The sequence below is a fragment of the Engystomops pustulosus genome, chromosome 8, assembly GCF_040894005.1.
Source record: "Engystomops pustulosus chromosome 8, aEngPut4.maternal, whole genome shotgun sequence".
Taxonomy (NCBI): Eukaryota; Metazoa; Chordata; class Amphibia; order Anura; family Leptodactylidae; genus Engystomops; species Engystomops pustulosus.
In genome coordinates this window covers 75,055,077-75,070,880 of record NC_092418.1, presented here as the reverse complement: position 1 = coordinate 75,070,880, position 15,804 = coordinate 75,055,077, and the positions used below count along the sequence as shown (strand labels likewise).

The following is a 15,804-nucleotide window of genomic DNA, read 5'->3' as shown; positions in this document are numbered from 1 at the left end:
CTGTGTGCTGTTGTGTGTTTTGGTTGGCATGGGATATATGACCATAACCTCCATCCTGACTATGATCGGGCAGTTCTTCCTATCTGGTCAGATTCCTCTCACCTGAACACTGTACTGCAGGAGCAGGGGGAGGAAGAGGTGGAGATCACTAGAGCAAGTGATCTACAAACAAGACATAGCATTGTTAAATGTTTCTGATTGTCATCTAAATAATAAAGGAATGCCATAGAAATTGGTAAGCTTTTCAGTCTCCACGTGTCCCGTAATATGTGCAGCCTTTGTAATAGGAAATATATTGAAGCTATTAGAGGACAGATGAGACATGTCTGCAGGGTCAGGGAAAGGGGAAGAAAAATATGGAAATTCCATGCAGGGGACAAATTGAAAATACAAAGGGTTAATTCCATAGATGAAGAGAAGTAAGGGTGGTGTATTCATTTCTGCACATGCTGGCAGCTTTATAATGAGAGTGTCATGTCATTTTGAACAATGCTCAGCAATCTCAGCAGAAGAAAATGGGTGCAGAGAAGTTGTAGAGTCGACAAAGATACAACATTCACTTAAAGAATGAGAAAATTGCCTTTATGTGATTGTGTGGGAGATATTTTATTATTTTCCAAAAATATTGTTTACTAAATTGGTTCATGTAACATTTATGGTGAGTCAATGTGATCTCTTATGGAAACTTTAAAAAATTTTCAAATTCACCATGTTGACAATATAAATGCTTATTAGATGACTCTCTAGCATCGTAGGCTTCGCTCCATGAGTATTGCTTTCATAGCTGGTTTGTACCCTTGGTGGTCTCCACTACACAACAGCTGATCTCCTCTTGGTCTTTTTAAATTAACAGTGTTGTCCAATTTACGAGCTTTAATAAAATTTAAGCAAAGCAAAGTACAGACAGTACCTTACTTACACTTCCAGATGACCCCCAGCAGTAATTGGACCTCTCTGCCAACTATGACCTCTGATGAAGCTCCCTAGATTCTGGAAATTTACTTTACTTTAGTCCAAGGCTGCAATGATCAACTGTAAGGTATTAATCCTAGTTCACATGTCTAACCAACATTTTTAAAATCTAATTGCCACAGACACCAAAAAATATTTTGGCTTGATGTTTTGGAGTAACACTTAAATAAACCTCCTCCAACATATGGATGACTTCTATAGTTTTTATAATTGGCTGTCCAATTGAGCTTCTTGGACAATGTGCTGTATGCATGTATTGCATCTCTATAAATATTTTTCTATAAGTATTTTTCGGACTATAAGGCGCACCGGAGTATAAGGCGCTCCATCAATAAATGCCTGCTAAAACATCTAGGTTCATATATAAGGCACATCTGATTATGAGGATGAATGACCAGCAGGTGGCAGACCTGTGCACAGTTCAAGGCAGCTGTTGTCTGTAAGTCAGTTCATATATAAGGCGCACTGGACTATAAGGCACACCTTTGATTTTTTGTGCGCCTTATAGTCCGAAAAATACGGGGGGGGGGGGGGGAATTCTCGTCTGGGCATCCACATCCAGGTTCATTAATATGCCCTATATAAACATTTCTTAGATGTCATTAAAATAAATGTACCTGGGCGAAGATAATTTCTCATAAATTTAGTGATATGGTCCCTTAGAAACAAGACTGTGTCCCTGGATGCAACCACCTCTGCTGGAGTGATTGCACAAAGAAACAAAAAGTTTTTGTATATGAAATGTCCTGGAGTTACTGTATGACCCACAGCCGTCCTGTGGTAATGATTGCTGAAGCCAGGAGGTCAGGCAGGACTCTATAGCCCAAGTCTGGCCACTGCTGCCAAAATGTGATGTGGTCGTATCCGAGGAAGCTCTCTCGTTTCTAAGGGTCAACATGACTACATTTATGAGAAATTATCTTCACACAGGAACATTTTTTTTAATAACATCCAATTGAAGAAATGTTTACATATGGCAAATTAATTCAATTAAATTTAAATGCCCAGATTTGAATACCCCTTTAAGTTTAGCAGCTGACGCTTAGGAAAAGCCTCTAGGTTTCAGAACTTGGCACTGAACTCCCGAGCACACAAATGTAGATGAGAAACTTACTTATTCCAAATGCTGGATGCTGTATATATGTGTGTTCTCTTAAAATCTTTTGCTAATATCACTTCATTTTGTCACTGACCAGTATCTATGAGTTAAATGACATCTACCACCAGAATCCAGGATTGTAATCAAGCACACTTACATGCAGGTGTATGCCCCCTCTGGCAGGATCTCCTCTTCTTTTAGCTTTTTATACCCTGTTTTTTATTTGTAAAGGCATTACAAATTATGCAATTTACTATGGGGGCTCCATAGGTGTTAATTGAGCCCCTCAGGCTCATTTTTAAAGTCTTTTAAATAAACAGGGGCACACAAAGCTTGTCAGTGTGTTTGGTTTACAGACATTGATCCTGGTGGTTGATTTCCTTTTAACAAAAAACAATATATTTACCTCTGACAACCTCTTTAATGTTTAACCCCCGTAATTGTTTTAATCATGTAGCCAATCTAGTCTAGACCTGGACACCACTCTTCTAACCTGTTGGTGAAGAGTAACAAGGCATCCAGACATACTGACCCAGATAAAATATGGCTTTATAAACCATTTAAATCTTCTCGTTGCTGCCACTTTTCCTTTTCCTACAACCTACATGGCACTTTGGGTTTGTTGGGGCATAGAGCGAGAGGGGAGCGGTGTGGGGGAGTAAACTCCCGCCCGCCATATTTACTATAGTTTGTAGACTACAGCAAAAAATCCACCAGTTCTGACCTGGCCTAGGTAGGCCCAGGTAGGAACTGGCATAGTTTGTGTCTATATTTACCAAGAGTCTGGAGCCTCTTAGTAGATGCAGGCGCTACATAGCTGGTGGGTGAAATTTTAAGACTAGCATTCTAAGGCCAGTTATAATATATTAAAAACACAAAAACAAAAGTTTTTTTTGCAAACCTAATACCTGAAAACTCAAGATCTAAAGAGAGACAAAAGGCAGTGCAGGAGAAAATGGAAAAAAGTCCAAAATACCACAAAGTCCAAAGACTAAATAAATAAGTACTTCCTCCGCTTCAGCGTCTCTCCTTTTTCTGAATACGGCAGGATAATAAAAAGACAGTACCTTTCCAACTCCAAGTCAAAGCGCAAGAGTAGAGGTAAGTTCCTATTAAGGGTTTACTTTCCTGGTCCTGGTGCAGGTGTCTCGTCTTCCGAGTCTTCAAGCCATGCAGACTTGGCTCCAAAGATGGAAAGAACAAACCGCAATAGTGCAGCAGGTTTTTTACTTTTAAATTTTTTTTCTTTTAACTGACATACTCCCAAAAGATATACACTCACCGGCCACTTTATTAGGTACACCTTTCCAACTGCTCGTTAGCACTTAATTTCTAATCAGCCAATCACATGGCGGCAACTCAGTGCATTTAGGCATGTAGACATGGTCAAGACAATCTCCTGCAGTTCAAACCGAGCATCAGTATGGGGAAGAAAGGTGATTTGAGTGCCTTTGAACGTGGCATGGTTGTTGGTGCCAGAAGGGCTGGTCTGAGTATTTCAGAAACTGCTGATCTACTGGGATTTTCACACACAACCATCTCTAGGGTTTACAGAGAATGGTCCGAAAAAGAAAAAACATCCAGTGAGCGGCAGTTCTGTGGGCGGAAATGCCTTGTTGATGCCAGAGGTCAGAGGAGAATGGGCAGACTGGTTCGAGCTGATAGAAAGGCAACAGTGACTCAAATCGCCACCCGTTACAACCAAGGTAGGCAGAAGAGCATCTCTGAATGCACAGTACTTCGAACTTTGAGGCAGATGGGCTACAGCAGCAGAAGACCACACTGGGTGCCACTCCTTTCAGCTAAGAACAGGAAACTGAGGCTACAATTTGCACAAGCTCATCGAAATTGGACAGTAGAAGATTGGAAAAACGTTGCCTGGTCTGATGAGTCTCGATTTCTGCTGCGACATTCGGATGGTAGGGTCAGAATTTGGCGTCAACAACATGAAAGCATGGATCCATCCTGCCTTGTATCAATGGTTCAGGCTGGTGGTGGTGGTGTCATGGTGTGGGGAATATTTTCTTGGCACTCTTTGGGCCCCTTGGTACCAATTGAGCATCGTTGCAATGCCACAGCCTACCTGAGTATTGTTGCTGACCATGTCCATCCCTTTATGACCACAATGTACCCAACATCTGATGGCTACTTTCAGCAGGATAATGCGCCATGTCATAAAGCTGGAATCATCTCAGACTGGTTTCTTGAACATGACAATGAGTTCACTGTACTCAAATGGCCTCCACAGTCACCAGATCTCAATCCAATAGAGCATCTTTGGGATGTGGTGGAACGGGAGATTCGCATCATGGATGTGCAGCCGACAAATCTGCGGCAACTGTGTGATGCCATCATGTCAATATGGACCACAATCTCTGAGGAATGCTTCCAGCACCCTATTGAGTCTATGCCACGAAGAATTGAGGCAGTTCTGAAGGCGAAAGGGGGTCCAAACTGTTACTAGCATGGTGTACCTAATAAAGTGGCCGGTGAGTGTATGTCTATGTCCTCTTCTTAACCCTTTATGAACTTGTATGCTGTTTACCTTACTTCTATCTTAAATCCCATACAGTATTTCAGTTTCTTGAAATCTGATTACCTTCTATTAACCACCATGTAACTTTGTATGACATTGCTCCCAGTTGTCCCTCCTTGTGTCTCCTCTTCATCTCATGAGGTTCCCACTTCTACACAATGTACCAGCTACCAATTACTATGCTGTACAAGATGTTCTCCAGCCCCACATCCCACGCTACATGCCCCGACCATGTGTTTATATCTGCTACCCAACCATAGGACATCTCCCTCACCTATTATCATCCTGTATCTCCTGTGATGTCCCTCCTGGATGTCATAGTTGGACCTGGAGGTGGAAGTTGGATCTTTGTGCTGAGATTCCTGCTGGAATGTGGTCTGTGAAGTCTCTGATGTGTCTGATGTCTTCTAACTGCATCAACTGTCACAATCCAACTGTCATCTCCTTAGTGACAGAAAGGAAGCCTCTGATTGGTTGCTACTATCAGGTACTTTTTCATAGAAGCATACAAACATCTCATTGGTTGATTCAGTCATATCCATTTGATGGCAGAAAGAAGCAAGCATCTGATGGTACCTAATAAAGTGGCCGGTGAGTGTATATATATAAAAAAGGCCTTCATATAAAAAGATTGCATGTTCGGTAATCCTTGCCCGACTCTGAGTTTCACCTAAATGGCTTCTTCCGGGGCTTACCGATGTGCACTTGTGTCTAACTACCGTATTTTTTCGGACTGTAAGGCACACAAAAATCCTTTGATTCTCTTAGAAATCAAAGGTGCGTCTTAGAGTACAGTGCGCCTTATATATGAACCATACTTACAGACAACCGCTACCTTGAACAGTGCACAGGTCTGCCATCTGCTGGTTATTCATCCTTATAATCAGGTGCGCCTTATATATAAACCGGGATGTTTTAGCAGGCATTTATTGATCTGGTGCGCCTTATAGTTAGAAAAATATGGTATTAATAAAACCACCTCCATTGTAATTGGTGGAAAGAACAATAATCTACTTTAAGAAGGCTCAGAAAATTGATACATGGTATATGAAACTAATGCAGCTATAACCCCTTAGAAAGTTATGACATATTCCGGTCGCGATAACATATATTGTCTTGTGACTAAAAAATCTATATATATAAACCCTATATTAAAAAGAAAAAGAAAAAAACCTTCTGGTGAGAGACCAAACAGTTGGTTGTTCTTTATTAAGAGAGGATACACTAGCTTAGAATAACTTCTTAATACAGTATTAAAGTAAGCACCATATGGGGCTCATGGGATCCCTAGTTTTTCCTAGAAATATGACAAAATATGAAATCTAAATAATATTTTAGACATGTATTGTATGACATTTAAATAGATTATCATAATTTTTTACTTTATATACTGTTCAGTAAAGCCGATCCACCATCAGTATTCAAACTCCTGCAGCTTTATTTCCATCAAGTTACAGGTTTCCAAGAAATATCATCCTTATGGCTTGTTTGTTCTGTGTCCAAATTCAGCAGTTTACATAATGTAAATCCCATTCATCGCCCCCGGTGAAGGATATTCAGGTTCTACTGTATATGTATATATAACTAGCAGACATAGACATAGCATTTCTTCCGGAGATATTCTTCAAAGACGCCCCTCTGCTGCTTCTGTGTACATCCTTATCCTTGCTCCCTATAGGAATATACTGGAGAGCTGTTTTACATAAGAGATAATTGGTTTCCCTCTTACACACTGTGCCACTTAGTGAGCAGAATAACATTTAGTTTAGTTATAATTCATTGCAAAAAGAGTAACAATAGTTGTCCCCATCTGAAATTTACATGCAAATGACAGTCCATTCGGGCATTTCTTTATCGCCCCTGGGAGCAGAGTCATATAGAGATGTGCATTTTCTTAATATGCAATTGCATCAATAACCCTTTATAGACATCTACTGAGCTTAATATGTGGTACATTTATATGGCAAATTGTGGCATGATTGTATGTTTTACAAAGCATTATCTTCTGCTCATCTTGTGCTTTAAGAACTGTAACATCTGCATTGTTTTTGAACTGTCGCTGGGTAAAATATATATTTAAAATGAATTGTTCTTCTTGTTTCTCCAATGGCACTTTTCTGCCATACCCCTCTTCCTGTTGCAGTAGTGATATTTTGACATATGCCCTCCTCAGCCAATCAGAGGCTATGGTTGTTACCAATAAGAGCCAGTGATTAGCTACAGCTGACACAATTCCCATTCTGTAACTTCATTGCTACAACCGGAAGGGGAGGTTGTTGGGGTGTGAGTGGTTGTAGATTGTGATTGCACAATTCCTTTTCTTTATGTATTTGTGCACCCCTCTATCTACTATCTTGCTGTAGCTGATATACTCAACATTTCTCATGGACATCTAGATGGATCAGTCAGATGGACGAAAACAGACAGAACCGGGGCCAGGTTTCAGTAGGCCCCTGGGAAACAGAGCTTTAGTGGGCCCCTTTGTAGTAAACTTATGTGGCGGCATTAAAAATTCAGGAACTTAGTAAAATATTCCCTAGTTTATCATTCCCAAACAGCCCTGTCATGGTTATTTTATATACAGATTTTATACAATCCTATCATATAAATATATACAGTCCCCCATGGATTCATTACATACAGACCCCCTCATTAGGCAATTCCAGGCTGCTGGGGACTGAGATTTGGCCGTGTGGCACTTTCCGGGGTATGCCTGGTGCTGGTGCTAACAGATCCATCCTATCCACCAATGAACCTTTAAAGACAAAACCCAAAACATGCCATTGAAAACAGCTGCTCAGTAGAATTCCCCCTGCAGATGGGAGAAAATGCAGCAGAAAATCTGTTGTGAATTGTAGCACCTTTGCAAACAAAGTGCAGATAAAGATACTATATAGTGTGGCGCTGTAGTGACATGAGCTGTGTATAGTAAAATTCCCACCATGTCAATTCCCTGCTGTGAGAATATTTCTTCACTGTGAATGTGAGCAGAGTGCTCCTTAGAATTCACAGCAAACTGCGTTCCAAAATCCTTAGTGAATCTGCATCTATCATATGTGGGTTTACTGCATACTTGTGACTTGATGGAAATGCAAGTTAACATCCATGCCAAAGTCTTCCTCTGTCTGCAGAAAGTGGCGTAGTTGGTATTTGTTTTCTCCCCCAATGCCAATCCAGTCAGTAGTTGGGGGCGGCGTCCAAGGACTCCTATATATATATATATATGCCCAGTGCCATTACACCTTGCTGGTCTTACTATTCTGCTGACACATTTGTCCTATTTCTGTTTTCTATCGCTTTGCTATTCTGACCTCTGTATCCAGCCTCTGCTATGTTTTTAACCTACATTTTGACCATTTGCTTGTTATTCAATTCTGTGTTTCAATTGTCTGTCTGAATAGGGTTAACAGCAGTGTTCTGCGCTTGTGAACCGCACCAAGGGCTCCACTGCTTTAGACTGTGATTCTTTCTCTGCACAGTTTAGTTTTTCTTTGTCTTGGCATTGGCTTGCAAATTTACCAGTACATTAGCCTGGCTCACTGTGCAGTCTGTATAAACTTTTCTGTTTTTTGCTCAAATGACCTTCATGTGATATTTGACAATCATATACATAAGCATAAATCTAACACTAAATGACACAAACATGAGGTGAGTGATACAGTTAAATACTGTAACTCAATAGGTCAGATTTACTATTAGTGAGGCAAACACATTCAATTTTCTTCTTTGTCAGGGTCAGTACTCATACATGTTCCATGTGAGGTCTATATTTATGACTGCATGCATCATAAGTTCTTTAACCTATAGTATAAGGTGGTCCATCCTTTTGTTTGTTTTTAATATCAAGGTGGTACCTCATGTCCATATGAACAACTAGGCAAGGTTGATGCTTGCTGGGACCTGTGGTCCTCCCACTGTTGATTTTAATTACTTACCTGTTTGCATGTGATTGTGTTTATCTTTTCTCACTTTGTATCATCATAGCTTGCATCTATTGTTATGATGCTGATATATTGCAAAACTGAGTATACATTGTATTCAGTCTTGGTGGCTCCTCCCACTGATGGTCACATGAGTGCATATATGTGATGTCATCAGTGGGCGCCGCCATTGGCTTGAGAAAGCGCCACTGAGCGCGAAACGGCCCCGTTGCCAAGGCTTGCTTCTCCCTGCATGTGATTTTATGCTTCTTCACCTGAATAAAGGACATTGCACTTTTCTAACAAGTGGGTGAGTGCCGTTACTTTCTTCTACATGTTGCTTTTGGACTTTTATGTTTATTAACTGAGCACCACCGCATGGTCCTGTACCGCGATCTCTAGTTCCAGTATTGGTCTGTGGCTTAATGTGTGTCGAGTGGGGATACTGCTCTGATGGAAGATAGTGCCTGCCAGTTTTCCTTAATGTGAACATTCATGAATACCGGATCGCCCCTTGCACATGTATTTATATGCAATCTACCCCAGAATTCTGGCACAGACTGTATAGTAAATCTGGGCCAATGTCTGTAATTTGTTCCAAATACATATAAATGATAAAGTGAACAGGACAGTTTTAACTGTTTCTTCTAATTATGCGCTCACATACCCCTGAAAATCTGTTAGTTGTATAACAACATTTGTGGTGCCTCTTGTACGTCTGTACGCAAAAAGGAATCGAAAAATAATAAGCATGGACAATCTTGTGTTCCTAAAATATGACATTTATTTTTCCCTTTGTACATATAGGATAAGTAATGTCCCATTATTACAAACTTTTCCCCTTCCATGTTCAAACACCGGTCCCCCCTTCCCCCTCTCTGTCTATGTGTATACATGAAACTTTAAATTCATATCAATGCTCAAGTAATATTCTCTTCCATTTCGTAATGTGATGTGTAAAGCGACAAGGAATGCATTGGTCACCAGTGTATCGGCACCCTCCCCACTGGTTTGTATGCACAATCTGCCTCCAATGACGCTGGCTAAGTAAGTAGCCGGACATGGTAGGAAGGCATCACGTTATCAATACGTCACAGGTAGGTGTGACCATTCACCTCCGGCATTGCTTATCAGTGCGCAGGCGCCAGAGTTCTTGGCAGCATTACAATGTTCAGCTCACATTTGAGCTGACATTTGCATAGCCAGCAATTGGGCAGAGTCCTTTTTTAGGGGTATCTACCATCAGCATGAAGGACTGTATGCAAATGAGCCTGAGGAGTTCCAGGCTCCATAAGTGTTAATAGAGCCTGGAGCCTCACAGGCTCATTTGCATACAACCTTTCTTCCTGGTAGTAGATGACTTGGACTATAAGGTGATATTTCAGCATGCGGCCGGCACACCAGCGTTATAAGGACATACTTGGACAGCATTTACTACACCCTATAAGGTATGTTTAAGGGTTTAACAGGCGTCCCAATGGTAACAGGTTCCCTTTAAATGATGAAAAGCATCAGGGCATAGGAATTTTTGGTTATGGACTCCTGGGGAAGATTTTTAGGGTACATTTTCTAGGACTGCCCTTGTAAGGGTAGGATTTGTGGCCTCTTGGAGATTAGGGACACCCCAGTGTTTTCTAATGAAATTACCCATGGTGACTCCTGCTATAAGAGAATACTGGCTTACTAATGTGCATCAGATTTTGGCATTTGAATATTTGGCATATACATACACACTACAATGTGGCCATTTGAGTTGATAATGCATCTCATATTTAAATATTATATTTCCTATGAATTTTCTCACTATTGTAGCAGTAGCTGTAGCTTTACAAATTCATGACTACCCTACTGCTCTGTACTTCGTAGAACATGAACTCACCTACCTAACATACATATGGCTAAACGCAACACTCAAGTCGCTAAGGAGCTCCACAGCCGACACATTCAGAATGAACCTACAAAGCATCCGTTCTCTGCTGTTTATAGCTCTGTACTTGTATTCAAGAAAAATAATACATCAGAGAAAATAAGAAGATTAGAACAATATATTCAATGATTAATTGTACATTGTAATTTAAATATTCCAATTATATAGGATGAAAGATGTGACATCTTGCCCCAGATTGTACCTTTGTAGCTCACAATGTGACTCTACGCAAGAAAACTTAATGTTTCTGATTCAGCCTTGCATAAACCATATCTGGCAGTAAGCCAACGATCATCCTGGTGACATAATTATAACAATATTCCGCCTTATGTGCCACTGAATGGATGAATAGCCCCTACCTCACACAATGCTTCCAAGGTTGTATATCTAGTTTTGCCTTGATGGTCTCATTGAAATTCTGTTCAGCATGGCTTGTGATGGGAGATTATGTATTTATCACAGCAGTGAATACTGTATGCCAGCAATTCCAAAGTTCCCACTATAATCAATGTGATATTTCCCATAGGCAGCAGAACACTTTCTAAATATCAAGTAGCCCACACTTTCATTTGTATGTATGATTTTACATAGTATATGTTGCTGCAGTTCATGGATCAAGTTATCATTGTATCATAGTATATAGATTGCAAAAAAGACACAAGTCCATAAAGTCCAACCTTTAAGAACTAAACAAATGTTTTTTTTCCCATAACCCGTGATATTTTTTCTATCCAGAAAGGCATCCAGGCCTCTCTTGAACATGTAAAAAGTAGACGCCATAACAACCTCCTGCGGCAGAGAGTTCCACAGTCTCACTGCTCTTACAGTAAAGAACCTTTGTCTATGGTGATGGCAGAATCGCCTCTCCTCTAGGCGTAGAGGATGCCCCCTTGTCCTGGTCACAGGCCTAGGTATTTGTACATTATAATGAGGTCTCCCCTTAATTTGTCTTTTTTCTAAATTGCATAATTCCAAATTTTGTAATCTATCATTGTATTCTAGTCCCCCCATTCCCCTAATAATCTTGGTTGCTCTCCTCTGCACCCGTTCCAGTTCTACTATGTCCTTTTATACACTGGTGCCCAAAACTGTACACAATTTGGGATTTGTATAAGGGCAAAACTCATTATCATGAGAATCTATTCCTCTCTTCATACATCCCATACTTTTATTTGCTTTAGCAGCAGCTGCCTGGCTCTGCTCACTAACATTAAGTTTACCATTCCCAATACAATCAGAACATAATTGTACTTTTTATCTACATTAAACCTCAACCATTTCTCTGCCCACTCCTCCATCTTCCATGTAATGCTCCCTCTAATTAATATTAATATATAAATATTAATTACTTTACACAGCTTAGTATCATCTGCAAATATTGAAACTTGACTGTGTAAACCTTATATAAGTTCTTTGGGAAGGGGGCTCAATACTGACCCCTGTGGCACGCCACTGGTAACATCACCCTAATCTGAGAATGTGCCATTAATGACGACCCTCTGCTTTCTTTTACTAAGCCAATTGCTAACCCAAATACACAGATTTTCCTCTAGTCCCAGCAGTCTCATTTTATGTGCCAACCTTTTTTGCCGCACTATATCAAAAGCCTTGGAGAAGTCCAGATACACAACACAGATCCACAGCCTCCCCCAGGTCCAGCCCAGAACTAACCCCATCATAGAAGCCAATGAGATTAGTCTGACAGGACATGTGCCTCATAAACCCATGCCTAGGTTATGAGGTTATGTACAGTGAGTTACTGCAGGAGTAACTAACAAACTCTCTCTCTAACAAACCTCTCAAATATGTAAGAGGCTAGGAGAACCTATTGGTTACAGAAATCTTTGAAGGGTTTTGCCCATGAAAAAAAATTCTCAGATTTTAATACGCTAGTCAGTTAGTCAGTTTTGTTGATATTTCAGCTCTTATAACTTAGTGATGATCAGTGAAAAAGTGTGGTGGGGACCTTTTGAGTAGATACTTCACGGTTCCTCATTGTGCTATGAGATGCAGTGCACTGACAATGTGCTTAGTTTGTCATGGTACAGGGTTTATCTACACTTTCATTTAGCTTCTGAACAAATAGAGATGAGACAGATGAGAGTCATTAGATGGATTTAAGACCCAATAATACACTCAGCTCTGCTGCTTCACCTAATCAATAAAACACAATCAGCACTGCTATGTCGCCTTCTTCCCTTGTTATCTTGTTTGTAGGGCAGCTGCTGCTGTGTCTTCTCCACCTGCTAGAAGCACTACCAAACAAGAAAGTGTCTGTAGTGTTCTGTCTGCCTCCTACCCCTCCCCCTGCAATGCAAGATAAGCTAGAGGGAATTGTCCGATCATAGTCAGGAGTTTACGGTCGGCTCCAGGACAACCAAATTCTAAACTCCAGGACTAACAGAGACAGGTTGGATTTATATCTGTAAAATGTTGTATTTTCGTTAATAACATTGAATTAGAGAATGTGTTATTTTGTTATCCTGAGTATATTTCAGAATCTTGTCTTCATGGGAATACCCCTTTTATCATCGTGGAGCATATCTAGACTGAATGTGGTTTTGTTCAATCCATAACTCAAAGGGGTTGACCCAGATTTTGTAAATAAAATACCGCTAATCCTCTCTGAAGAAGATCTATTATTTTGGGCTGGAGCTGCATACACAGGTGATAGGAGGTATGGCGGCAGAAATGTTACAGAGGCATGAAGTGTACCACATAAGAAGATCAGTATTAAACATGCTATATAACAGGCGGAGAACTTGTAAAAAAAAGGTTAGTACTGTAAGCTGAGAAGGGTGCCCTCTTTACATTCACTGCCTGGATGTAGTGGTCAGTGGGGAAGGCATTAAGTGGAGCAAGTCAACATCTATACCTCTATAACACTGCTACACTGCTCACTCACTAGTGTCTTTATGGAAGGCAATAGACTTCTTCTTTGCACCTGCGGTACTGTGAGTGGTCTGGACTGGAATTATATTGTATATTGTATATTGTACAAGGAAATGTGAATGCAAAACATAAAGGAGTCTATTCCAGAGGAAGTCAGTTGATTCCCCTTTATATGAATAGTATGGGGATTTGACTATTTCCATTTTTGGGTTGTTTTACATTTTTCTTTCATGCTATCCATACTTGAGTCTTTTTCATGATATGGGATGTCATATTAATAATTATAATTTTTATATATATTTTGCGCTACTATGATCACATCTCCCATTCCCCACTAGTCCCCATTCCCCATTACACTGCAATCTCCTTCAGCTCCGCTCATCTTGGGGAGCAACAAGGGGTCTAACTGGGGTACATCGGATTCCATCAGACCCCTTGTTGTAGTGATCTGTTGGAGTCCCATCACTGAGATCCCCACTGATCAGCAAGTTAGGCCTTACCCTGTGGATAGGGCCAAACCAGGGGCGTAACTACAGCGGTAGCAGCAGCTAAGGGGCCCATAGTGTCAAGGGGCCCTGTCATCCAACCTGACACACTAAAGAATGGAGGATGTTCACCATTATATAAATATTATGCTGCACATTATACAACATAATATGTACATAACAGCACACATCTCCCACAGTATACAGCATGAATCAGCAGCTCAGCTAAGAAAAGTCATGGGAAAGGGAGGGGACAGAAAAACGGAGGGACTCTCATCTCTAATTCCTGCTGTGTATTTCCCCCATGTGGTCATCTGTGTAAGTGTATAAATGTATATATCAGTGCTTACATTTGTGTGCAAAAGTGTAGAATGTGTATGTGTGTAAGAGTGTATAAATGTGTATACAAATATGTATATTTTCTCAGGGGATGGGGTGCCACATTCAGAAGTCTGCTATGGGGCCCTGCCTCAACTAGTTACACCCCTGGGCCTAACTTGTTTTGTGAGAAAACCCCCTCAGTAACATTTTCAGCAGAAAAGCGAAAAATGTAATCTCAAGTGTCTTATTCCCAGTACACAGTTCCCCTTTCCTTGCATGAAACAATAATCCACAACATACCGCATATAATACACAGGTGATTCAACACTAACAGCTTCATTGATCTTGTCCCAATAAATCCCCCTACCACCCTCTATCTTATAAGGCGCCCTCAAAGCGCCAACGTATCAGAACCATTCAGCGATTTTTGCACACTTCAGCAAACAAGAAAGATGAACTTGCTGACAGTTGAATATTGTAATACAATTGCTAGAAACAAGTTAATTACCCCAAAATGCGATAGCTTTCATTCTGTTGACTGTTTAGTAATCATATTGCCATGTGTTCATGAGAGGAAACCTGAGCAGGAATCAGAAGAAATTCTGCTTTTTTGTACCGCCAGCATAACAGATTGAGCCTTTTGATGTAGGTATGTGCATGCGTCCCAATGGCCAGTGCCTGCAGGGAAGAAACTGAATGTTTGATGTTCTATAGATTTGCCTCGTTCACCTCTGTTTATGGGCAGTGTGCTCCTAATACTGAGGCTGTTCATTTTCTCTTTTATTTTCTCTTGTATAAATGTCATCAATATAGTTTTGTTATATGCAGCAGAATGAAGCAAGGCTACCTTATATATCCGAGTATAAGCCAAGACCCCTAATTTTAACACAAAAAACTGCAGCAGAATGAAGCAAGGCTACCTTATATCCCCGAGTATAAGCCAAGACCCCTAATTTTAACACAAAAAACTGGAAAAACCTATTGACTCCAGTATAAACCGAGGGTGGGAAATGCAGGTCACAGCCTCCTCAGTATATAGCCAGCAAGCCCCTGTAGTATATAGCCTGCCACCCCCTGTAGTATATGGCCCGCCAGCCCCTGCATGATATAGCCTGCCAGCCCCTGCATGATATAGCCTGCCAGCCCCTGCATGATATAGCCTGCTAGTCCCCTGTAGTATATAGCCTGCAAGCCCCTGTAGTATATAGCCTGCCAGCCCCCTGTTATATATAGACTGCCAGCCTCCTGTAGTATATTGCCTGCCAGCCCACTGTAGTATATAGCCTGCCAGCCCCCTGTAGTATATAGCCTGCCCAGCCCCTGCAGTATATAGCCGGTCCAGCCACTGTGGTATATAGCCATTCAGACCCCTGTAGTGTATAGCCAGCCAGCCCCTGTAGTATATTGCCTGCCAGCCCCTGTAGTATATTGCCTGCCAGCCCCTGTAGTATATAGCCTGCCAGCCCCCTGTAATATATAGACTGCCAGCCCCTGTATTGTATATCCTGCCAGCCTCTGTTGTATATAGCCAGCCAGTCCCCTATAGTGTATAGACTGCCAGCCCCTGTAGTGTATAGCCTGCCAGCCCCTGTAGTGTATAGCCTGCCAGCTCCTGTAGTATATAGCCTGCCAGCACCTATAATATATAGACT

At 41.0% G+C, this 15,804-nt stretch overlaps 1 protein-coding gene across 3 annotated transcripts in view; it reads left to right on the top strand.

Moving 5' to 3' along the window:
- The window catches only part of LOC140075413 (voltage-gated delayed rectifier potassium channel KCNH8-like), a 326,146-nt gene that overhangs the window by 45,537 nt on the left and 264,805 nt on the right, over window positions 1-15,804 (top strand). Inside the window, exon 1 of one of the 3 annotated variants that reach the window (XM_072121263.1) lies at window positions 8,716-8,837. The exons of the other annotated variants lie outside the window; for them this stretch is intronic. The gene's annotated coding sequence lies outside the window, so the exon portion shown is untranslated. Of the gene's footprint in view, window positions 1-8,715; window positions 8,838-15,804 lie in introns of those variants that run through there. 3 annotated transcript variants of the gene reach the window in all.